At 40.8% G+C, this 26809-nt stretch overlaps 1 protein-coding gene and 1 long non-coding RNA gene across 4 annotated transcripts in view; one reads left to right on the top strand and one right to left on the bottom strand.

The window, feature by feature from the left end:
• The window catches only part of grid1b (glutamate receptor, ionotropic, delta 1b), a 322140-nt gene that overhangs the window by 247856 nt on the left and 47475 nt on the right, over positions 1 to 26809 (top strand). The window lies entirely within an intron of this gene.
• Positions 2289 to 5238, bottom strand: LOC136690846 (uncharacterized). The gene is made up of 3 exons (XR_010801790.1): positions 5173 to 5238; positions 4089 to 4156; positions 2289 to 2600 (listed from the first exon to the last, which is right to left on the bottom strand). It is a non-coding gene; the product is annotated as an uncharacterized lncRNA (long non-coding RNA).

Below are 26809 nucleotides of genomic sequence, written 5' to 3'. Positions count from 1 at the left end.
CACTTCTGCTCAAATTTTTCATTCTTTTTGAGAGCGGTCGAGAGGAACAAGGGCGGGTAATAAAAGAGCATCTAAAAGGCATACTTAGGAAGAACAAAGCAGAGGCGTTCTGATAGTTCAAACCAACAAAACAGCAATGGAGAGATATTACATATTCAATAGCAAGGAAACAGGCAAATGGATATAATGCCCACTTTCAAGGACATAGAGATTGCTTCTAATTCAGCTCCTCCTATAAAACGAGATTTCGGAAGCACAGTCATTATCCCGCTTGGGTGTATTCGGGAATGCTGATAACGATTGCAATGTGAAGGATTCCACACTGGTCATTGGAGAAATTACTCATAATCTGTGGTGTTCTTTCAGAGGACTTATTACTGGTGCCTTATGAACAGAGTAAAGCCATGCAATAAGGTACAGAAAGGAATGTAAAAAAAAAAAGACATCCCGGGATTTGGCTTGTGTTATTTTAACCAGTTGCATGTGTCCAAACAGTTGACACATCAATCAAAGTAGAATGCATACTTAAATAAATAAGAGTTTTACCCCATTCTGAAACCAACCTGTGGTCAGTTATGTCTGACTATCATTTGGATACATTTCCCTGTTCTCAGGAGGTTAGAAAACCTGTCGACTCAAATGTTAATGACAAGGTTCTTGGGAGAAGCATTTGCTCAAATTTCCTTAGGCAACTTCAACACTATGTCCACTCACTATCCAGTCCATTAGACACACCTACGTTGCTGGTCCACCCTGTAGATTTGGAGATATAGAGTCAAACTCACCTGTCACTACATAGTTTGTGTTAGTGGTTCTATAGTCCTTCATCAGTAGTCATAGGCCCATATAGGCTGACTGTATATTTTTGGTTGTTGGACTATTCTCAAGTCAGCAGTAACACAAGAGGGGTTTAAAAAGCTCCAGCATCACTGCTGTGTCTGATCCACTTGTACCAGTGAAACACACACTAACCATGTCAGTCTCACAACAGCACTGAGTATGACCCCCCATCAAAATAATAGCCAAAATGCATTGTGGTGTTCCTTTAGGCATACTGACTGTTGATGAACAGAGTGAAATTAGGCAAACAAAGTATGCGGAGCAGCAGACAAACTACAACCTACATTTTTAGAACTACAGAATGAAATTGTATGGTCAGTGGGGCTGAAAGAATGGACAGTGAATGTAAAAACAAGGTTGCTTACAATTGCCTACAAGCTATGTCTGCCCTTAATGAGGTATTACTTGCCATTTACCACCTCATGATGCATTTATGATTCATAATGGATACACAATTCCAATTCTGCTTCATGGCCAGTGTGGGCTGTGGTGTTTCAGGTTGGAAAGGTGTGACTTGGCTGTGAGTAATGGAGTGGGACAGCAATCCGTCAGCCGGTTCGTCTGCAAATATTCAGATTACATTTCTTCAGTTTATATATTGTTGTTCAATGGAGCAAAAAGAGAAGCGGAAAAAGGTTGGCGTCCTCTATTTTCAGTCCTTTTTTTTAGTTTATTAATGTTTTCAGTGAATTTGCCAGGGCTTGCTCTTGTTATTTTCCTGTAAGAGATCATATACCATCACTGACCACTTCATTTAAATAGTGTCTGCAATCTTCATCCATTTCATCAGCTCCACTTACCTGTAGAGTTCTACAGATACAAACTGCAGTCCATTTGTTTCTTAGCAGGTTTTGCCAAACTATTTCAGAAGTGGTCAAGACCCCTGAAAGAAAGTATTATTTGGGGGTGTATTTCTAGAATTACAAAGAGTACCTATGACCAAAGAGACACATTCTCATGCATTGGTAATAATTTTGTAGTAATAACCTCTACTTTTCTGGGAAGTAGGCTTTTCCCTACACTCTAAAAAATGGTTGGGTTGAAATAACCCAAGTTGGTTCAATTTGTCAACCCAGCGCTGGGTCAAATAGGGACAAACCCAGCATTAGTTATTTTAACCCAGCTATGCTGGGTTACCAGTTTAACCCAACAGGCTGGGTTATTGACATTGACCCATTATTGGGTAAAAACAACTATATTGTAGGGTTATGGCAACCTTTGGGTTGGTTCATTTTTAATCAATTTAATGCAAGCAGGCACACAAATATTAATAAGCCAACAAACAAAAATAAAAATATAATCAGTGTCTAGCTGGAATAAAAGACATACGTACAATAGTCAAGTTATCAAAGTATTGTAGATTTTTATACATTTTAAAAATATTCAAAAATAAAATGTAAAGTGTATTTATATTGTTTATACACATGAACAACAGGAGAATCAAGCAACACAAAATAATTTACCAAGAAACACATCTAGTCCAGAAGTCCACAAAAAACAAGTTCAAATTATTTTTCTTCAGGTTATAAATGTTATTGAAAATACAATTAATAAATGACAACAAGATATTGGAGGTCAAATACATAAAATGCTTTGAAGCAAACATCCACTGATCTCAGTAGTGTGCTCTGCTCCAGAGCTTCTCCACTGATGATTACAAAAGCTTGAGAACAACGACTGCAGTCCCCAAGCATCAGAACATATGGAAGCTCCCTGGTGTCCTTGGTATGTCTTAAATACTCAGCCATATTACTTCCAACCTAGGAAAACAAGTTGAGCAAAGGTGGGAAAGAGGAAATTGAATTAATGTATGAATGAGTGAATAAATTAACAAAATCACAAACTAACTCACATGGAATTCCAGGGTACAGCCCACAATAGGTTAAGCGTTTGTACTATATAACAGAAATAAAAAGCACCTGCACATTTGTGGCCTACAGCCTGGACACTTGTAAGCTTTTAGAGTAATGATATGTTTGGACAGATGCTAGCTTTGATAGCGTATCAGTTGCCTTTCTTTGTTATGTTTATCCCAACTTTACATTATATTTTACTGATATTTTTCCCATGTCCGCACATTTAAAATAAAAATGCTTTAAATGTAATTGTCTAAAGCCCATAAGAATAAAAAAGACACAGACAAAAATACACTAAGCCTAAATCAAGTGGCGCTGTTTCATCTCTTATGTATATTATTTAATATAATACATATTAAGGAGTCTATGTTACTAGATAACATGACAGACTTTAAATTGATTATGGCCAGCAAGAAGAATGTATTGGTCAATGCATTCATTATGCATTACATAAGAAAAACAGCTGCAAAAGCATAAAAATCTATTTTTTCTGTTTCTAGGGAACAGCTTCAAATATATCTCTATATTTTCCTGTTTGAAAACAAAAATTGTGAATAAAAAGCAAACATCTGCCTTTTAAAATGAGGATGTGGGTAATGTTCTGAATGTGGAGTGCACTACTCATTTTAACCACTTGCTGTCAGCATTAAAGATTACTCCTTTAATTAAAGTGTATAATTAGCACGTTTCAACACACATTTCTCATGACTAATAAACATACATCTATCAGATCTTGAACATTTTAATATTTGTATTCCAAACTGGCTCTATATACTTTTCCAGTATATATACAGGCGAACTAGCGGTGGCTTGTTCGCCTGCTGGCCACTTTTGTGGATCAGGCTGCATTTGTATTTGGAACGGGTGAAATGCGAGAGGAAAGTCTCAAAATCCAAAAACCTGCCAGAGGAAATGAACAAATGCACGTCACGGAAAACACATGAGTGACTCTATTCACAAACGCAGATTCAACAATTTACAAATACATTTTAAATTCGAGACTTCGACTTTACAAATATTTACAATGTAAATTTAAACAAATATATTAATTTTTGCATAAAATTGTGATATATCTATGAAAAACAAACACATGTGTTTATGAATGTAACTGTATTTGTACAAACTGCAGACTGTGAGACACAGATTGGGATGTGTTCATTTGTGAACAGTGAAACAAATTTATGACTTGTGTTTAATTTGTGGATTAACATTTACACATTTTTTATATTATATATTATATATATTATATTTTATATTTTGAGACTAATCTCTCTCCATATGCGGTGTCCAACAGACGTGGATATTCTTGTAGTATTTCTACAACTGTTTTGGTCCGATTCTCCCTTATCTATTAGCTCTATGGATTGCAGTCACCTTCATGAATTGTCTAACCTGGCTTGGTGGATGAATGTTGTCTTTAAGCCACTCTTGCATAGCCTTGTCCACAGTCACAGCAGACGCTGAGGAGTAGAGGTAATAAAATACATTTTTAAAATATATATAAAAAAAAGAATTGTGATTATTTATTTATATGTGAAGATTTTAAACCTAAATATAAAACAAAAGTTTCCGGGTCAGTGCTCTGGGGACAAATACATGCTTTATACATACCTCAATATGTGTACAAAAGTTTAAAGTGTTGTGTACCAAATAGTTGTCATTTAAAGGTCATCACTGATTTTTAAGTTAACTGTTGTGTAATATTAAAAATGACACTTGTCCTTTAATGAAAAAAAAATTATTTTGAAAAGGAGAGTAAAGAATTTAATTACCGAAAGCGCTACAAAACTTAACTACTTGAGTTATAAATGAGTTTCTGTGGTAATTAAAACAAAGAATAAAACTTACAGTTTTCTCCCCCTCAAACATGGCATTTACCTTAAAAGACGCAAAACTTACGAATGTAAACAAAACGGAGAGAACCGTGTTTTCCAACAAATGTAGACATTCCCTTTAAGCGAGACATCAAAACACCATGAAGCCTGAGTTTTAATCCCAAATCACTCAATACTCCCTATGTAGTGCACTACGCAAGTCATTAACTTACTGAATCTAAATCTTAACAGTGCATTATATATTCCTAATACAACATCATTTATATGTATTAATATGTGTGAATCTGAAATCTATTGCTATCTGCTTGTGTACAGTGTAGTATATGACTTATGTAATTTAATATAGAGAAAGTGAAAAGCTATTTGTATTTCAGACAAAGACAGATGTGCTGTCTCAGTTTTCCTCATCCACGTGAGCACAGTGACAACCATGTTTTTAAAAGTCTCCACCTTGGGAGAGCATTTTTTCTAAATTTCAATTTTCAGTGACCTAAAACACTGTGTGGGGATGGGAGGCCAAAACGGAGACAAAACCTTGTTTTTTTTTCGTGTATAGATGTCTATACCTGAAAACTCACTGTCCTTAAACATTATATACATTGTTGCAAAACTAAAATTTAGTAAGAAAAAATTTTACATACCTTCGATTTTAGGAATTAATGTTTGAAGATTCCAGTCTTCGTTTGAACAAATTCATCCATGTGTCACTGCAGATATCAACATAACATTTTAGAAAGACATGTACAATACTTCATAGTACAAGGCCAAATAAAAAAAACACCATGTGTAAAGTTAGAAAGTCAAGATGATCCACTGTGTTGACATAATATTGTTGACATAGTATTACGCATTTATTAATGGATTGCAGCTGACGTCACATTGCCGAGTACCCATCATGTTCATGGGTTGAAATGACAATCTTTTTTGGTGGGCACCATATTGGGGTGCGATTGTCTGGTTTCAAGGTGCAACACTAATGAATATGAATAGGAAAAATGAATATATTTATCTCATACACAGCTCCTGTTAACATCTAGTTAAAGTTAGTGTAGCGCATGTTTTATAAGAGGTACATGAGGAATAAAGGAGAAAAAGAGGAAAGAGACTTTTTAAAAAAGCTAACAATCATCACAGTTACCCTTTTTAAGATGGAACTACTAATTCATACAAGAAGCTAGTGAATTACACCAATGTTAGCCTCATATACTGACAGGTTTAAGGTAGAAATAAACATTTGAATACGAAAAATGGAGAATAAGAAGCAAACGTCTTCCGAAAATGGCATTTAAGGTGGAAGGGGGAAAAAGAAATAAGGAAGGCAACATCAGCTTCGACTACTGACAATTTTAACACTAGGAGCACAGAGAGCCGGTGTGTATTTGAGCCTGTGACTGACTTTACTCCGTGTGTTGTGTTGGTTTTGGTGTGGAAGGGAGACTTTAGTGACAGCTGTCAAACCAGCGGCTCTCTTTGCTCCGGTCTCAGTCGGTCAAATAAGCGCGATGCTTCTAGTGTTAAGGTGGAAATGAAAATTCTAATACGAAGATGGAAAGCTATTTTCTGATTTCACATCGTAATTTTTATCACTTGTTTCATATAAATAAAAAAATGCAAAGGAGGTATTCATTTCAAAGGAATCACAAGCACTGGTGAAGGAGTGCTGTACAGATTCTTTTTTTTTTTTTTTAGCGCATTGGCTTTCATATAAAAAGCGAACATCCCAATATGGATAAAGCATGACATACCCTAAGGCTACCACACACGGGCCATATCAGTCCAAGAACGGCAGAAGTGAACTTAAGTCAGGTGGAAGCTAATTCAACTCAGCTAACGCTATCTAGTTCTACCTCACGGAGGCGCAGAGCAGGACATTTATCTGAGGTACCGCTAGCATAACTGACCTAGCGTTAGCAGGCAAGAAATAACATCAAAGCAACGCCAATGTTAATAAACACAGTACTTCCAAATTGGGTACACTAGAAGATACAGCGATAAACATCATAAATATAGGTTTAGTAAAAATCAACCTGACTTAGGTAGCTAGTGACGTTAGCCTGGGTCTTTATTTCCTTTGGCAGAATGATAATGTCCGTTAGTCAGGAAACTGGGATTTACTCGCTGACCAGAAATATGAACTCAACTAAGATCCCGATTAATACAAAACGGTTTTAATCTATATATTAAAATTATGTAAATGAAAAAAAAACTTACAAATATGCTCATGGCCAAAAGAAATTCTTCTCCTCTGGTGTTCAGCTTCGGTTTCTTCGTTTTTTTCGGTTTCTTCGTTTTTTTCGGTTTCTTCTTTTTGCTCGAGCTTCTCGGCTTCCCGCCTTCCCGCCTATTCCGACGCACGACGTGACTGTTCCCTTTCAGGTCCGCATACACAACCCAATGCTGCTGGTTTGCTTGTTATTAACCCAATTTAAGTCAAAATAACCCAACATCATGACCCAACATGCTCAACCCAGCAATTGGGTTATAAAAATAACCCAGCATTTTTTAGAGTGTAGATATTGCAGCATTTCTGTCAGTATCTGATTTCATCCATGAGATCATAGTGTGGGGCAGATACTGGTTGGATGATTAGCTACTGACTGGACACCACTCAAACTTATCTCACTAGTACTGGATGCACTGCTCCCCATCCCAATACTGGGGGAATTGATAGACCCCTAGCCTACATTTAAAATTGGGAATTGTGACTTTAGGTCCCTTTTTAATTGCTCCACATTGACATTTTTGACAGTGCTGATTATACACGCTGTGTCTCTTTGGAGGTACAACTTGTATGTAAGTACCCCTGGTGAAATTGCACATTGGCTGTAGTTAGGCATACATAAGCTTTGCCAAAAAACTGTTCATGTCAATGCTCATGCCGTTGCTCAATGCTGGATGCAACATCACACACACCTGTTGTATTCAGGTGGTACTGAAGCCCATGAACATTTTTCTCCCAAAATGAGATAAAAGAAATAAAAGAAAAATGGATGTAAGAATGGAAAAGCCTCATTATTTCATCCTCCCAAACTTATAGTGAGTGTATCTCCACCATGCTGTCTAGAGCCTCGTTTTTCAAAAAGGGCTAATTGCGTCATTTTTCACGCCAGTGCCCTGCCTGAGACATAAGCCGGCCACATTAATCACACTAATGGAGAAATAAGTGATCTCAAATATAAGCTTTAATCATGTTTTTCCTCTCCCTTGTCATTCAAACCGCTCAGCGTTTTACTTTGCTGTGCCCGGACATGAGACACCATTGTGTTATCTGTTTGCTTGTGTGTATAACCTTGGTAGAAATCTTGCATCAACTGAAATGGGATGCTCTGGAGTAGCTGCACATATAACCTAAAGGTCACCATGACTAATGATAGGTGTGGTCTAGAGGGCTAACTCCCCAGCACTGGGCTGTGAATAAACAGGAATGTCCAGAGGTACAAAGCTATTTTGTCTGCTGTAAATCTTTCAGAAGTAACCACCCTAACACCACCACACTGTCTGCATTTATTATGCTTTATATAAGATATTTCACATTTCAAACACATATCTAATAATGCATGACCTACTTGCTTATTAGTAGCTGTTATTGCATGCATAACACTTTATAAAAAAAAACTGCAAACAGTGTAGCATGCTGAAAAATTCTCTGGTGTATGTTTGGTACACTTTATTAGGAAAGTGATTTTATAAAGTCAGATATTCTGACTTTAAAAAGTTTTATGTTTAAGTTTTACTACTTAAGGTAGTAGTTCTTCATGCTTGTGGCACTTTATTATAAGTAATATGTATTCTGGGGTATACTTGGCAAAGAGACTATTCCCAGGTTTTGTTTACAAAATATACTTTTACCTCTAACCTTAAGCCTTAAACCTATGCTCCAAAAGTCAGAATTCCCAGCACTGCTTCTGTAATTTTGCTTTGAGTACAAAACAGATGGGTTGAGATTAAGTGAAACAGCACCACTTGTGGATAAGAGCTTGCTTACTGATCACAATATACCTAAAAATTCTAACATGTTTTCATAAAAGTGTTACAAATATCTGGAGGCAGAAAGCATAAATATTAATATGTTTTTAATATGGAACAGAATCTGGAACATGGGAACAGCACAAACATAAAAACATTGCAAATGACCAAAAATCAAAAGGAGAGACAGAGGACTTAAATACACAGGACTGAACACCTACTAAAACCTCCTGTGGTAATTTCTGTGGTCTCTTAGGAATGGATATAGGACCAAGAGAGGAGGCAACCAAAAAAATAAGTGTCACAGAAACAAAGCACTGGGATACAAATGGACTAGAGGCAAAACGTGCCTGGCTTTCTGAAATATGATCAAGTTCTACCTATTTCTGCATATACTAGCTTATTCCAGGTGTTTTATATATGCATTATAGATGCCCTGTGGTTACAAGATTCATAGTAGGAATAACCAAAATGCCCTTACAAGAACCAAACACTGTCTTAACCCAGCAAACAGAAAAGACAGTAGTTAAGACATTGCCTTCATTTGCTTAAGCAGTATTCATAGCAGAACAGACAAGTGCTTTTAGCTCCCAAGCTAAGCCTCTGTCTTTTAGCTGATTCAAATATAAAGTCTAAATCCATAAATACTTACAGAAGGACTGGATCATGTGTGAGGGCCTGTACAACTGGTGCTCCAGCCTTCAGATGGTGCCATATGGAAACCGTGGTGGGGCTGGAAGTGCCTCGACTTTTGTCTTGACTCCTGCCTCATATTATGCCATTGTGGACAATTTAATGCATCATTAAAAGCAGACTAGATTTAAAATTAGTATTCCAGTGTTCTTGCAGACTCGGGTTGGAGCTCGGCTTTATATGCATCCAAAGGAAAAGAAAGAGAAAGGAAGAGATTGCTTGAGTGACAGCTGTATTACACCAGTAATGAGATCCCAGAAGGGTGGAGGGAGGTAGGGTCTAAGAGGCATTTTGAATTACATTGCACCTTTTTAATAGAACAACACAACAAGTTGTTAGGACATGCAAATTGAAAATCCAAACTTTGTCTGCCAAAAGTGGCAGGGCCTGGTTGTAAGACATGGACATGGTGGTGGTGGCACAGTGGAGAAGCAGAAAAAGCTGTAATCGAAAGGTACAAAGGCAGAAGAGTGTCTGATATTTAGAGACGGTAGTTATGTTGAAGCCTCTCTGAATAGAGGCGCCAATGCCTGGTTTTTCAGGGCTCTAATTTCTGGATCAGAAATTGCCTCTACCTGGATCTACATGCTAGTCACAGCAAGCTCCAGTGCCGGGTTTTTGTTGTTATTGTTGTTGTCATTGCTGCCGCCGCCGTCTTCCTGGAGCTGTTTCAGTTTCTCCTCGTCTGGACGCCATTCCTTAACAAAGAGTGAGGCCCTGCCTTCTTCTTTTCTTCCTTTTCACAAGCACAGCTTTGTTGTCGGAGGATCAATGGCCCATTACATTCAATCATACAGCCTCCAGTTTTAATAGGCCTCAGTCCTGCTCTTGCAATGGTCTCCCAGCCGATGGATTCCTTTTTCTGGACGCACGGAAAATGCCATGATGACTCACAGTGTCAGAAAGGTGCCAGTGTTCTGCGTGATTGATAGTCTTCTAGACGAAAAGGAGATTAAAACTTTCAAGTCCTGATTACTTTAATGGCAAGGAGTGGTCCAAAAACGGGAAGAGTATTTTAAAGGCATTGAAAGCAGGCCCACTTTACATGGGATTGTATACTTGGAGGAGCTGGTAACCATTGACCAGTAAGATTGTTGATGTTGGTGCATTCAAGCCCATTCAGACTCTGGTCACAATTGACCAGTAAGTTTGTTGATACAAGTACAATCCGGCCCACTATAACTTGGAAAATGGTTGACTGGTGAAATTGTGCATGCTGGTACATTCAAACCCAATCAAAATCAGGTCATTATAAACTAGTTGGATTGTTGGTACTGGTACATTCAATACCACTCAAACTCTGGTAACCACTAACCATTAAGATTTAGTCGTTATGGCTTATAGGCGTATGCTCATTTCAGAGTCAAAATCTACTCAAGGCACCTAAGAATTAGCTTCAACAGGGTAGAACAATAGTTGATAAATGGGACATATCCGCTGTTCCCATTTGTCTAGTCAAGGGTTCAAGACATGGCATCTCCATTTGTTTACCCTTCACAGAGAGATTGAGGCTTCTACTCTCCACAAACCGGTTCTATCAAAGAAGAGCCACGAGCGTAATCATGCTCCTTTCATAATGAGCTTTCATTTTAGACACATGGTTAAGGGCCGCAATCAGTGAGTGGGATTGGTAGAAATATAGCTTTCGGAGCCATGTCTAAAAATAGTGCAGGAAAGTTCTTCCCTGAGGGTGGGCTGAACCATGATCTAATGCATGCAGAGTGAGTGATGAGTTTCTCTACAGAGCTAACTCTCCACACCAAACTTCAAAGTTCAGTCTTTGTAGTAGGTTTCTTGGTCTGAGTGATTCCAAGGTCTGGGCGGAATTGTTTGAGATTTAACTGCAGATTTTTGTTCTTCACTTGTGCATGTTTCTTTTTCTCAGTGTGGGATACGTGAGATCCCCACATCCTTTTGTGAGCATTGAGATCTCACAGTGGGAGGATTGACGAGGATGGTCTTGCAAGATTGTATGTACTTAAACTTATAATTAACAGCTGGTAAACGGGAGATTGCATATTCTTAGGCTCTACTGTAGGCTGCGGTGTGTAACAGCTGCACCATCAATGGTTTAAGCTGCTGTGGAGACTGTCATCCCCACTTCAGCTCCATCCCTGAGGACAATAACAGGCTGAGATGCGCTGCTATAACAGCCTCTGTGTGATTATACTGCTGGAATGAAGCCCCTGATGGAGGACACCTGACTCTCCACCTTTCACTGTACAGGCTCAGAGAGGTGCCTTGAATCTGCATAGTATAATTGAGGTCAGTCTTCAACTTTGGCTCTTTGTCTCTTTTCCCCTCATCTCAGTCGCTCGATTCATTTCTGTCCCCTGAGTTTAACACCTCAGTTGTGGCCATTCAATCAGGGCCAGTACACTGGGCTCTAACTCACTGTAATAAAAATTCTCTCTCTCTCTCTCTCTCTCTCTCTCTCTCTCTCTCTCTCTCTCTCTCTCTCTGTGTGTGTTTCACAGTTTATGAAATGCCAAGACTTGTAACTTTTAGATCAAAAAGCTCTCTTAATGGCTTCCGAGGGGAAATGAATCCTTTTCCACAGCCCCCTGAGCTCAACTTCTCTTGTACAATGGCAAAATTTTTCTGAATGTGAAGAGAAATAACTTCAGCAGCCTGGCTATTATGCAGTGAGCTTAAATATGACGTGTAGACGTGGCTTGATTCAAGGTGAGAGGTGGACTTTTCTGAGCATGGCACAAGTTTTTACCATCTTTCAGACCATCTGAAATCAACTCAGGCCCAGAGAACTCTTTTCCGTGTAGATGGATGCATGGCTTTTTTCTTTCAGAGTAGGGTTCCAGGTTGCATGTCCTGATGGGTTAAGTGATGACGCTTCATTCCCAAGGCTATGTGGCTGTATATCACAGTAGCACGAGGGCTTCTAATGCAGTACCATCTGAGGACTCAAAGGTATATACATATTCAGCAGTGTTTGGAAAATCACACAGATACGGGAGAACACAACAAACTCCTCAAAGACAGCAGTCTGAGGCAGGGATAACACCCACAACCCATAGGATCCTGGAGCTGTAGTGTCAATAATAGGGGCATTGCACCTCAAATGTAGCATGTATTCTTTGGAACTTGTTTGTCCTCTGGCTACAGTTTGCACACACACCATGTGATGTGATGTGGACTTGCATTGATCGATGCCACACTTCAGTATCAATATCTAGGGATATATTTAGGGCTTTGTGTCTACTGTAGGATTGCTTCCATCACATGGATACTTAGTGGATAAGAAAAGAAGAAAAGTGTGATGACTGTGGAGGGTTTCTGATGAATACAGACTAGCAGGACCAATGTCCCAGTGAAACTCAGCAGCTGGATGGAAGAATTTTTGGCATCACAGCAGCTGTCACGTTGTCTCACTGTTGTGCAAAATTGCTGCTTGTCCTCCAAAACTGAGTGGACAGTAGTGTTGGTAATAGATCCTTGACATGTCCATGTTGGGGGGTGCTTTTAGTGGACAGTGAAACTCTCCTGGGCAAAGACAGTGTGTCAAGACTTATGGTGGTCCATTAGCAGCAAATAAAGTCCATTGCAAGTACTTTATATGAACATTATATTAGAAAATGCTATACATGCCTTTATAATGCATTTAATAATGTAATTTTTTCCATTTGCTCAGTTCCACTGACCATAAAGTTGCACTGTGTAGTTCTACTATTACAGATTCTTGTCCATCTGCAACTCTACATTCTATGTTGCTTTCTTTCACCATATTCTTTAATGATCAGGACCCAGAAAAGACCACCAGAGAGCAGGTATAGCCTATTATTTGACCAGTGGATCATTCTCAGCGCTGCAATGACACTAACACGATGGTGGTATGTTAGTGTATGTTGTGCTGGTACAAGGGGATCAGACACAGCAGTAGCTGCTGGAGTTTGTGTCACTCCTACCTTGTTGGTGCACCTTGTAGATGTAAAACCAGAGACAGTAGCTCATCAGTCGCTGCACAGTTTGTGTTGATCGTACTCCAGTCCTTCATCAGTGGACACAGGATGCTGACCACCGGACACAGTGGGTGGGTTATCTTTGTTTGGTGGACTATTTCGAAGCAGGGGCCCTGCTCTCTGCATGTGAATGATGAGGACTTCTTGATCTGTGGTGGATGCAGGCACTAGCCGAGCAGATAGGCGCCCATGTAGACTGTATTCTGGGACAACTGGAGGAAAAGATAAATTTCAGTGTTGCTTGGTTGCACTGTTCTATATTCAGACCCATGTTTCTCTGTGAATAAAATGGCACAGCCATTGGGTCTGATTGAGAATCAATTCGCTCTACTCCATGGGACTGCATGCATGGCTTTGCCCCTTCTGACACAGCAGGCCGAGCCCAGACTCTGAAAGTGGACACAGAGTCTGCTGAGTATCAACAAATAAAAACGTGACCCCACTTTATATAGGTTGTCTGCAATAACTGCACAATTGTGTAGCACACTGACACAACAAATAATGCCGTTGCCACACAGCAGCATTGTCTCAGGGTCCTGGGTTCATTACCCTCCTAGGGACGCTGTCTGTGAGGAGCTTGGTGTGTTTTCCTTGTGTAGGTGTGGGTTTCCCCCAATTGCTCCAGTATCCTCCCTTAATGCAAACACACAATGGTAGGTAAAGTGATGACATTTTCTACAAGTGTGAATGTGTGACACTGCAAAATATTTGTCTTGTTTCATGAAACCCAAGCAAATACGACTTTGATTAATCCTGATAATCAAAATAAAACTATGTCATTGTGCCTTAATTATGTTTAAGCAGCTTTAACAACAACATCTTAATTACAGTAAGTAAAATCATAATAAGATTTTTTTAAGGAGATGTATAAACTGCTAATGCTGTTATATTCTATCAGGGCATTTGCACTCTGCAGAACTTTCCTCTTTGTGGAACAAGGCCCATCTGCTTGTGAGAAGCGTCTTAATGAGATATTAATTAATTAGCCAGCGATGATTAGTTGTACCTATTTTGCCTATAATATTTTGTTTCTATTTCTGCAACAACGCGAAGATAAATCTGATTAATGACTTTATTACTGCCTGGAGTTTGATTCCGCATTAATAATTAGTTTCTTCAGTACTGGAAATGCATGCTGGATTTTAGAGGGGTGGGTTGTATTTACTGCACACTTCCATTTACTGCAGAAAAATCAGAGATTTGTAGAATGGCCTAAAACCATTCTTAGGTAATAATTGAATTTGTGCTGTACAACATAGTGACGACATTGGTAGGTCCAAACCGTGTTAGGTATTCCCTCGCTTAAGGGCAAGGCCTGCCTCTTCCTCCAGGTTTGAGTTTCCCTTCACAGGGAGTCTGGGATAGCACTACCAGTTGTACTAATAGTTGTAGCCCCATGAAAAGTATTTCATATTAGTATATGTACACATGAGCAAGTATCACTAGTCACTTGCTATCTATGTTAACGCCTAAGCAAAATGGACCCAAGTGTTAATCTGGCCATACATCACCATATTTAATCAGTACACTCTTGTCCAGTTGAGAAGGACCTACTTTTCTAATGTAGACATCATGAATTGCTGAGTAGTCACAGGGCTGAGAGCATTATATATACATAATTATATGAATTATAGAAATTCAGCCATGTTGCAGTTACTTGTCCTTCAGCTTTTTTTTTTTTTTTTTTTTTTTCATGGAAAGAGCATGCGGCACAATGGTGGCCATTGTCCGAACCTGTGAGCAGTCTAGCCAGCTAATGACCATCTCAATTACACAGTCCTCCATAAAGCCTGCACTCCTGAGAGCATTAGATGTTTTAGAAAGTCTAAATTAGAACTGGTCATTGACTTATTATGAGCATTTTTTGTAATTTCATGGTAGACAGATATCAGAAGTTTGTTTTCTCTTTGTTTGAGCAAAAAAAAAATGTATGTCTCTGTATGTATAAGGTTTATGATTATGGCTTCACAGTACTTTCCATAGGTGAGAGCATGTGATACCCTGTCCAGGGTGTGTCATATATCCTCAGAAATATGACTAACCCTGACTGGTCTCTGACTTTTGCACAGTACATTGCACAGTCACTAGGATTTTGTCAAGACTTCAAAAAGTTTGTATCTTCTTTTACACCATTGATGATCATCACTGTTAGGACAGTGAGGACAGATTATACATCATGTTTTCCACTCTGCCCCATGGCTCTTTGTAATTGTCAGATCCCTCAGTGTGTGGCTGATAAGTCTTATACAGTAATCTCCAATCGATAATCTGTCTGTGGAATCATTTGGACCTCTGCTATAAGCCATGGTCCTGTCTCATCCTGTGGTCTGGACTGAGGGGCCACCCAAAGGGCCGCTTAGATCATCGAGCTGCAACAGCCAGCTCATCGCAGCGTGGCATTAATTGGAACTAAGCAGTCTCTTACTACCACCGCTCCCCAGGCCATGAGAAAATGACTCATGTGTGACTATGTGATGGGAGATAGCAGGTCAAGCATCTGACAGCCCTGAACTAAAAAAACAATCAGAAGTGATCCGCCTCATTATATCCTCTCATGTCCCCACAAGGAGGAAAGTGTGAATCACTGCATATGAATATGATTCGATTCACAAGTACCAAACCAAGGAATTATTGCCTACCATTTTCAAACAGACCCAGATTGGACCTTAGGAATATATTTGAAATGTGCAGTTATGATTTGTCACACACACACACACACACACACACACACACACACTAATGTACTAGGGACAGTGAGCACACCAGGAGCAGTGAGCAGCCATCCCTGGCACCTAGGGAGCAGTTGGGAGTTAGGTACGTTGCTCAAGTGCACCTTAGCCACGGATCAAGGGAGGAGGACAACACTTTTCCATCACTCAATCACCCCCTGCCAGTCTTGGGAATTGAACCAGTTAAATTTTAACCCTCTTCTCTAACAATAAGGCCATGGCTGCCCCCATATATATGTATTTAAAGAAAAAAGTGGCCATATGATTTCCATAATTTTGGATGTTAGACTTTTTAGTATTTTAGGATCAACTCAATTTTTAAGCTATTGTTTATGAAAGTTAGCAAAAATAAATAACTCTAAAAGATTTAAAGCTTTTAAAAATAAATGGCTAAAATGAAATTAATTAAACAAATAAAATGAGACTAAGATTAATAAACATTTTAGTCAAAAGGCTAAAACAAAATCAAAATATGCTGCTGTAATTAACACTGCTCTAAGAGTAACAGGAATAACCACTGTTAGGAACCAAAATTCAAAACGAAACAGGATTCTGTAACATCTCATATCTAAGTACAAAATAAATTGGCAGGTAACAGCTGGAATCAAAAGTTTCCTGTGCAGCTGTGAACCTGGTAGCTGTTGCAGAGCCACTGTCATGCTTAGCTTTTCTTCTGTGCTTAGTTTGCAGTCCAAACAGAAACAAGAAACCGTTCCCTGTCTCACAAGTTTCTGTTGGAACAGAACGGCATGATAACAACCATGGGAACCATCGGCTCTGTGGTGACAAGAATAGGCCAGAGTCTCTAGGTCTCAGAAGGGGACTCGTCCTCTTCTGGGCTGCAGCAGTTTGAATACACACTGGATAAGTTTCCAAGGAAAGATCAGACATCAGATGTCCCCATGCCTTACATTTGTTGCCGCAGAGTGACAAAATTCATCTCACTAGCTTTACATTACTGCACTGTCCACAGTGCTTTCCTGCCGACAGTTCATTTGATTCATTACCCCTTCAAAGAGGCACTATGATTTGACAAAGGTCTTACAGTGACAGTGCTTATGGGAAGTAGAGCCCGGCCTGTGATTTTCTGTCCCAGCACAGTTCTGTTCCAAGAGTCAATGGAGGGGAAAGCCAGTGAGTGAATCAAAGCGAGTCCGAGTCCCTGAGCCCCACCCTCGCTGGGGCTCTGTAATTTGGGCCTCTGTAGAGGCTGCCAGTGCCTTTGTAGCGCTCGGAAAGCCTGTGATTTCTGGAGTGCGCCAGAGTGGCAGACCCAGGGGAAGCCAGCAGGGGGGGCGACAAGAGGGTCGGTCCAGCTCGGGCAATGGATCTGAAAGCCATTAATGAGGCAGGGATCATGCTTTGACCCAGACCAACGTCCAGGGAGGGATCGGCTGCTTTTAACATAGGACGCAAACAGTGGAACAGTGGTCCTTTGGGGTTGAGAGAGGTTGTAAGGGTTGCTTTTGCTCCTGCCAAAGGAGGTCAATACATAGCTCTTTGTGCTTTTTCAGCTCTCCTTCCATCCTTATCCTTCCATCCCTCAATGTTTCTCCCTCTTCTGTGTAATCTGACAGCGAGCAGCAAACCCATCTGATTCAGGATCCTCTGTTCCCGAGACGCTGTTCTTTAAACAGTGGCACCTCAGGGACCCTGAAGGTGCTGCTACGCAGATATTAAAATCATCCAATTAGAAGCATTGTGCTGCACTCTGGGTTTTCTCCAGCATCTTTAAATTCTCTCCAGAGACTGGGAAAGGCAGACAGCCGTCTCACTCTCTGTCAAGCGCTTTGTTGTCTTCAGCGCATCAGATCACCAGCTCAGCTCATATTATATGTTGTTACATATTGAGACAGTGATAGTAAGACAGCCGGCCTTTTGTCTCACTTTTGATTAATTGCTTACTTTAAGATGCCACCGTAATGAAGCCGTTCAACGTACGAAGACGCCCGCTGTCACTTTTCTTCATTCATCAAAACCACAAGAAATGTCAGTCATCTAAGTGAATCAAACACACCAGTAGTTAATGCTGTATTTAGGGATTGTCTGTAGTCAGTGATATATTGAAGACAATGCTTGTTAAGTGACGGGAGTCCATAAGAAGGGACTAGTGTGTGTTATGTCACTTTCAAATGTCCCAGGCAGCACACCTTAGTTGGGATCATGTGGGTTGAATATGACTTGGCTAAATTCAAGATGGGCCTAGGCTGTGGACCTGGACACATCACTGAGCTTGGGGGGAATCCATATGTGGAGCTAACCCTTCTGGGACACCCATATGGGCATTAGATGTTTTTGTTATTTGGCTTAGACCTTGATCCCAAGCACATTTACCTTCAGACTATGGAGTGGGCAGATGTAGCCACTACTGTACACCACTGGGCACAAGGCAGGAACACACCCTGGACTGGGCTCAAGTACATTACTGGTCATCAACCTACAGAGCACTTCTATAATAATAATTTACCTACTCCAGAGATCATGGTGAAGAAGGTTTGGTGTTTCATCTCTAAGCAAAATCGAATTTGTTCTCTTATTTGTATGAGAGCAAGCATAATTGTAGCACAATATTTATAAGACATGCTTAAAATAACCTAAAGTAATGAGGACTCCAAGGATAACATGGTCTTTGGATAAACCGTGACATGCTTAACATTTGTATACACTGTAAAATGATCATTTAAATACATAACCTTTGCAGCAGAAGGCGAGGTACATTCTGGTCTTCATGATACACTTACTGTAAAAGCTACAGTCTTGGTGAATACACTTGTGGCATGTTATGAATTCGGCATGCACTCTTTATGACATTTATTCCTTTATTCATTCATTTATCTGTTGGACATACTGATTAGGGTGTGTCCAGAGCCTACCTAGAATCACTGGACACAAAACAGTAACACACCCTGGACATACATTCATCCAGTCACTCACACACTCACAACTGTGGACAATTTCACAGAGCAGAAAAAGATGCAACGGCAGTACAAACACTTTATTGTCCTTACTCCTGTGGGATTTCTGAATTAAACTAGGAAATATATTGACACAGAACCAGCACCTGCCGCGTTGCTGTGATGTCCACCGCTGAGAATAGTGGAACATCTTATTTTGAAGTGATTATCTGAAGTTTCCTATTCTCAGGACCACAGGACTCTCGCGCATTCCATTACTGCAATTTCATACATGGTGAGGATGCATTGATCAAGTCCTTCTGAAGGTATTAAAGTCACCGTGGTCCTGAATTGGATTTTCCATACCACATCTCCGACACCAGCTGGTACAGTCCTGTCCAATTCCCAGCAGGGCCTTGTAATGTTATAGTAGTAGTCTTGTTACCATGGTGACAAACAGTGCTGGGGATGGAGGGCAGTATCGATGTGTGTTGGTGAAGAGCTGAGGAAGATTTCTTTGATGCCAGAACAACAGAAGGCTTAAATATACATAGTGTTGAATGCAGACGCTAGGCCTGTGATAATGCACTGGGCTCTACACTGGACTTTTACAGTCCTCTCTGGCAGTGGTTTGTGCAGTTGTTGTGGACACTTGGATCAATCCATTCATGGCTTACAGCAGCTAAATATAGGCCTACTATTTAATCCTATCTTCTTTATGACACCACTTTATGAGTTTCAGTTACCGTATAGGACCACCATAAAGACCAACAACTCGTAGAACTGCTACATTTATCAGCTGTGCACTCATTGCTCAACATCTGGACCAACTAAAACTGGAAGACCATTTAAAGACACCGGTTAAGGATCTTGATACATCAGTATTTGGAGTAGCCATCTGCATATTACAAAGCTCTGTTGTTACGGAGCGTACCACCACAGATCCAGCCCTTTGTGCCCAGAGGAATTTAACCCTCAGGAGTTAGGAGTTGCTGATTATGCCGGCATGATCAAAACTTGTGACATGTTCAAGATGAGACGAGTCAAAACAAAAACATGCCAAGAGCACTGCTGCCAAAAAATACTGGCTTTGTGTTCTGTGCTCATTTTTGTTTTATGAAAGTAGACAAAGTGTAAACAGATTGATATGTGATTTTAAAAAATCCTACTTGAGTAGAAGTATACAAAATTGAATGAGACAGGTGCTGTATTCATTTTAATATCTTCTTTGTTTTTTAAAGAAATGGAATTTACTGACTCTGTTGCTGAATTTATTGAATAGAATAAGCAGGGGTGTGGGAGGAGCAAACTTGCTGGAAGTGAGGGAGAGAGAGACAGACAGTGGAAAGAGAGAGAGAGAGTATGTAAAGAAGAGAGAAGGCTAAAAATTATAAAAAAAAAAAAAACAAAGCATGGTAAACAAAATGGCTAATATAAGCTAAGACTCCTAAGGGCTATGGAACTCCTCAGGCAATGGTAACTCCAACCCAGAGGACAAGGCTAACTGATGCTGTTAAGCAAGGAAAACCTTGTACTCTGAAGATTCTTGTGAGATTCTTGAGATCTATCAATTTACTAGCACTGGGATTTTCTAGGTGGCTACCTATGGTTCCCCCATGACCTCTACAATTATGTAAACAAAGATCAGGACACCAATATTGGAAAAAGGTTGTCCATATTTCTAGATTGCATTTCCACTAAAATAGTTATCGCACCTTCCTACAGCACTTTTTGTTTTATTTTCCTTTCACTTATCACCCACAGGTTTCAACACTGCAAGGTCTAATAACTCCAGGGCTTCCTCTAGCAGAGAGTTTGGTCTTATTTTCCACTCTTTCATCTTCTCTTACTGTACGCCCTGGTCTGTGGATTCCTCCATCTCTTACACAACTAACACAGAACAACCAGCATTGTTGAGAAATGTCAGGGAGGACGTATTAAAAATGTGCATGACATTACTGACCGTGCAGCTTTGATGTTTTTGGAGATAGGTAAAATCCTTGTCCTTGGAATATTAATTTTGTCTAGTGGCTTGTATGAAAAATGTCAGAATGGTGTCATTGTTTGAACGGCATTAGAAATGTTTACCTTCTTTTCCCTGCAATATCAATTTGCAGGATGGAATGTCAAGCTCATGCTGTTATTATAAAAAATCTTGAATGTACAGTCGATTCGGTCTCTTCTCATACTTTACAAGCACTCTGCTTCCTTTAGGTTGTGTGAAAAGGCCAATCTCTGCAAGCTTTTTGAATTTGGGTCACTGGCCAGCCATGTCTGTGGTCAGCGCTGGTGTCAGCCAGAAAGAGGATGCAAGAAGAGTCACAAGGAGCTTTTTGCCTTTTGACAAATTGGGCACTGCTTGGAGAAATGCACTCTGAGAGTGAAAATGTCAAGAGTATAGAGGTTTTTCATAGTTCCACTGGAATCACAATGCTAAAAAATGAGCCCAGGAAAGGCTTAGGGGCAGGTCTAGGCCTAAATCTGTGGTTGAGATTAAAGCAACATCTAGGAAAATGTTTTTGTGTTCGATGGTTGATTATAGAAAAATTGACTCAATGGTTGTAATAGAAACCAGATGTCAAATGGTCTACAACACATAAATTGGCCAAATCAGCCTCCAGAACTTGCATCTGCTTTGAGAAGTAGCTGGAGGTGGACCAAGCTTTAAATAATTCTTGCTTGAAATGATTTCACAGTTTATCCCAAACACCAGCATCAATGCATTAACCTGTCACAAGAAGATCTCAGGATCTGATCGTACCAGTATCAGCCTGGCTGGATGTTCATTCCAAATCTGCTGTAGATATCTGGAAGCACTTTAAATGCTTCTTCTTCTTCTTCTTCTTGGGATCTAGTTTTTGTTAAGTGGTACATCTCTTTTTTTCAGAAACTTATTCCAACAGATTATAGCTCCTTGTTGGGTTTAAATCCATGAAAATTCTGATGGAATGGAAAGATTGCTGGATTTATTTGCTCTCAAAGCTGAAAGAAAAATATTTAGGAAGAAACAAAATTCTTAACTTAATACTGAAAGGCATGCACATGAACTCGTACACCCCCCCCCACACACACACACACCAATGGCAAATTTGCCCTTGTGGCCCTAGCCTGTCCATCCTGGAGCCTGGACTGAGAGGACCGTAGTCACAGAACTCTGATTCATAGGCTCTCAACTGGTGCTCAGAGGACACGGAGGTGTAATCTCAGCCCTGATGGCAAGCACGCAAACAGCCAGGAGTTGCTCAGGTGTGAACAAGGTGTGAACGAGTCCTTCCCACTGTGAGTTCTCTGTACACTTGATGCTTGGTTGCTATCACAAGTTTCTAGGATATATTTACATCATCATGGCCCTGAGATGACAAACAAATGTTCTTATGCGGGTTCATTAGATTACAATCTAGATTAATTGGTGGTCAGGGAACTGGGCGTGTAGCCAGAAGTTTGCCGGTTTGATCCCCAGAGCCAGCAGGTTATGACTGAAGTGCTGTTGAGCAAGGCACCTAACCCCCAACTCCTCCCCAGGTGCTGTGGCTAGGGCTGCCCACTGCTCTGAGCATGTGTGCTCACTGCCCCCTAGTGTTTAGTAGTGTGTGTGTAAACATGAGTTTCACTGCAAGGAGTGGGTTAAATGCGAAGAACAAATTCACGTGTGCAAGCACAGTGGCCAATATAGTGATTCTAATCTAATCTAAAGATACTTACTGAGAAATATTTAACACTCAGAAGCACTAACCTCAACCTCCAGAAATTGCTGCCAATTTTGTTCTATTCCACAAGCTGTAAACATATGCTCACAACTCAAGTTCAAAATAAAAGGCACTCAATCTGTTGCTCTAAGGCAGGGGTTTTAAAACCAGGTCCTCAGGACAAATACGACCCACACATAAGTCTCAGAATGGATTATAATTAACCCACCGGCTCAAGCATTTTAACTGTTCTTTTCTACCTTTCATAGTAAACGTACAGTGAATTACACAACACTGAGCTAATGAAGTTAGCTTAAGCATAAGAGCCCTTTTTTGCTCTGAGTTTACCTGCAAATTAAATTACTGACATTTAGACATAGCTACAACTAATCAGCAGAAAATCAACAAGCGACCAGTTGTAATTTAAAGAGAGAGAGAGAGAGATCAGAATACATTATGAAATTACTAAAAATTAAGCAAAGGGATTTTAGAGTTGGTGTGTGTAGAGTTATGTCCAGAGTTAGGTTTAGAGTCATGTGTACATTCACAAAAGGTGAATTAGGTTTGGTTCACTCTGTACAAATGGGAATGGTTATCATGGTAATTCATATATACATTTAGGATATATTTAACATTTAGTCAACATTATTAGTTCAAAGTTGCTGCAGAAGGCATAACCGAGAGTTGACTGCAGAAGTTTAAACACTATGAATCATTGGCCAACAGTTAACTCCCAGAAGCTCAAAGAATCGATTCTCTTCTCCTGTTCGATATTCCATTCTGCAGCTCTCGTTGCCCTGGCAACAGTAAATAGGCAAATAATTTTCCTGTTTTCATTTAATTGTGATTATCTTTTTCCAAATCAGAAATAACAAGTCATTTATGAGTTTTCACATTTTTGTGTAGTTTTTATTCATTGCGTGCAAAAATTTTGTCATATTTCTTGTCTTCAAGTTGTAATTTTTCTAGTTTTCCTTGTCATCAACAAATAGCTTTTGTCATAGACTTTGTTAGCGAAATTACCACAGTCTTAAGAGCATTTTCTGTGTTGTGTCTTGGTGTTTCTCGTGTCACGTCCACACAGCTCCAGGGGCCTGGGGTCCTGTCCACAAGTGCGAGTGTGTAAATGACTGGGTGAGTGCGTGGTGCCACTGGACCCACTGTGACCCAGAATGTTTCCCAGTCATTGTTCCTCATGTTCTTCCTTATGTCCTCCATACCACAGCTGTCCTCAAAGATGAACACAACATTGAAACGAATCAGACCCCACCACAGACGGCAGACCTGCCACACAAAGCTCTTTTTCTGGACCCAAGGCTTGCGGCAGAGAGAATAAAGCAGCAGATCCTGTCCCACACCACCTATTGTCCTCATGGCCTTGTTCGGAGCAGGACACTGTGCCAGAACCACGTCTCTCACTGTAGCAACCATGTGGACAATTTGCAGAGAAATCAGAGACCTTCAGTCTGTGGCATTGTCTGTTAAATATTGCAAGGTTCAAATTGTACAAGGTTTAGAACACAGTGAATTGTAGTTGAACTGAATTGCTGTGAGGAAAGCTATGTAATCCCCATTGACTGACCTGCTTCATTTATATATAGATATAACTACACAGATAAACCAGAATACAAACAAAAGCTTGTATTTCTAAAGTGTATCACTGTAGCAACTCCACAGGTTTTAGAGGTGCATCTTGTAATTCCACAATTACAAACAGTAGTGTTATATCTTTGCTCCATGTGCATCAATAGCCCAGTTCCACACTGTTCTCCAATACTTCGGCCCCCCATAGGACCACCACAGAGCAGGTAGACTATCATTTCTGTGATGGATCATTCTCATCACTGCAGTGACACTGATGTGTGTTGTGCTGGTGCGAGTGGATCAGACACAGCAGTGCTGCTGGAGTTTTTAAACCCTGTGTCCACTCACTGTCCACTCTGTGAGACACTCCTCCCTCATTGGTCCATCTTGTAGATGTAAAGTCAGAGACAGTAGCTCATCTGTCGCTGCACAGTGTGAGTCGGTCGTCCTCTAGTCCTTCATCAGTGACACAGGACACCGCCCACAGGGCACTGCCCATGTTTGGTGGACTATTCTATGTCCAGAAGTGACACTAAGGAGTTTAAAAACTCCAGCAGAAACTGATCCACCTCATCAGTCCACCGCAGGCTGTCTCTGCTCTGTGGGGGTCATGATCATTTAAGAACAGAGAACAAAATGGCAGTGTAGAAAGAAGCTGGTATATATGGAGCAGCGGTTGATGATGGAGGTGAGTGAATTGAATGAATGTGTGAGTAATTCTGTGGTGCATTTTGAATGGCTGTGATTCTGAGATTACATTAAACCCTGTCAAGGTATAAGTGCAGCGGAGTGGAGATAGATCTACAGCAGATCTCAGAACTCTCTCTACTGTCAGGATACCAGATGAGGCCTGTAATAATAAGCCTTTAAATAGACCATAAGAACACCGTTCCACGTGCTTCGCTTTCATAATTAGATCTTCAGAGAAACGAGCTCAGTTCCGTTCAGGCTGGTGGAGAGACCTCAGAGGGTGATTGACACAGTTAATGTGTTCTGTGCTCAGTTCTAACACTCTGCAGTGCACCCCCATTCCCAATTCCTGATCCTGGAATTCTAAGAGGGTGAAGTGGGTAAATGGATGTGGAATTCCAAGCTTAAAACTGGAATCCGAGGCGGCACGGTGGTGCAGCAGGTAGTGTCACAGTCACACAGCTCCAGAGACCTGGAGGTTGTGGGTTCGAGTCCCACTCCAGGTGACTGTTTGTGAGGAGTGTGGCATGTTCTCCCTGTGTCTGTGTGGGTTTCCTCCGGGTGACTGTCTGTGAGGAGTGTGGTGTGTTCTCTCTGTGTCTGCATGGGATTCCTCCAAGTGACTGTCTGTGAGGAGTGTGCCTTCTGCCTAAAAGTTTTTAAACCCTGTGTCCACTCACTGTCCACTCTGTGAGACACTCCTCCCTCATTGGTCCATCTTGTAGATGTAAAGTCAGAGACAGTAGCTCATCTGTCGCTGCACAGTGTGAGTCGGTCGTCCTCTAGTCCTTCATCAGTGACACAGGACACCGCCCACAGGGCACTGCCCATGTTTGGTGGACTATTCTATGTCCAGAAGTGACACTAAGGAGTTTAAAAACTCCAGCAGAAACTGATCCACCTCATCAGTCCACCGCAGGCTGTCTCTGCTCTGTGGGGGTCATGATCATTTAAGAACAGAGAACAAAATGGCAGTGTAGAAAGAAGCTGGTATATATGGAGCAGCGGTTGATGATGGAGGTGAGTGAATTGAATGAATGTGTGAGTAATTCTGTGGTGCATTTTGAATGGCTGTGATTCTGAGATTACATTAAACCCTGTCAAGGTATAAGTGCAGCGGAGTGGAGATAGATCTACAGCAGATCTCAGAACTCTCTCTACTGTCAGGATACCAGATGAGGCCTGTAATAATAAGCCTTTAAATAGACCATAAGAACACCGTTCCACGTGCTTCGCTTTCATAATTAGATCTTCAGAGAAACGAGCTCAGTTCCGTTCAGGCTGGTGGAGAGACCTCAGAGGGTGATTGACACAGTTAATGTGTTCTGTGCTCAGTTCTAACACTCTGCAGTGCACCCCCATTCCCAAATCCTGATCCTGGAATTCTAAGAGGGTGAAGTGGGTAAATGGATGTGGAATTCCAAGCTTAAAACTGGAATCCGAGGCGGCACGGTGGTGCAGCAGGTAGTGTCACAGTCACACAGCTCCAGAGACCTGGAGGTTGTGGGTTCGAGTCCCACTCCAGGTGACTGTTTGTGAGGAGTGTGGCATGTTCTCCCTGTGTCTGTGTGGGTTTCCTCCGGGTGACTGTCTGTGAGGAGTGTGGTGTGTTCTCTCTGTGTCTGCATGGGATTCCTCCAAGTGACTGTCTGTGAGGAGTGTGCCTTCTGCCTTAAAGTAACACTAGGTTACTGGGAGAGAATGAGATTGGTTTACTACCCTCCTCCAAAAGTCACATAGTGCAGAGCAGCAAGGAAAGAGGCTCAGATTCTCTGTATTACAACTCAGTAAAGCCTCAAACTCCCTAGTGTTGCTTTAATATGGGCCAGACCCAAGTCATACAAAATGAAAAAAGCACACGCTCTATCTTCAGCTGTTTGATTCCAGGTGGATGTTGATGCACTGTAGAATCAGGAGCAGCCATGTTAGACTGGAAGAGGGTGGGCAGAGTGTGTGTAAGATCTGAGCACAGCTCATGGACAGTGGCCCTTGTTGGAACTTAATAACACCCTCCACAACCACACAGCATCTTTGTAGAGAGCATGTTCCAGCTCTGCAG

This window comes from Hoplias malabaricus, chromosome 3 (genome assembly GCF_029633855.1).
Source record: "Hoplias malabaricus isolate fHopMal1 chromosome 3, fHopMal1.hap1, whole genome shotgun sequence".
Lineage (NCBI taxonomy): Eukaryota > Metazoa > Chordata > Actinopteri > Characiformes > Erythrinidae > Hoplias > Hoplias malabaricus.
Note: the sequence above shows the minus strand (reverse complement) of the source record. Positions and strands in the feature narration are given on the sequence as shown.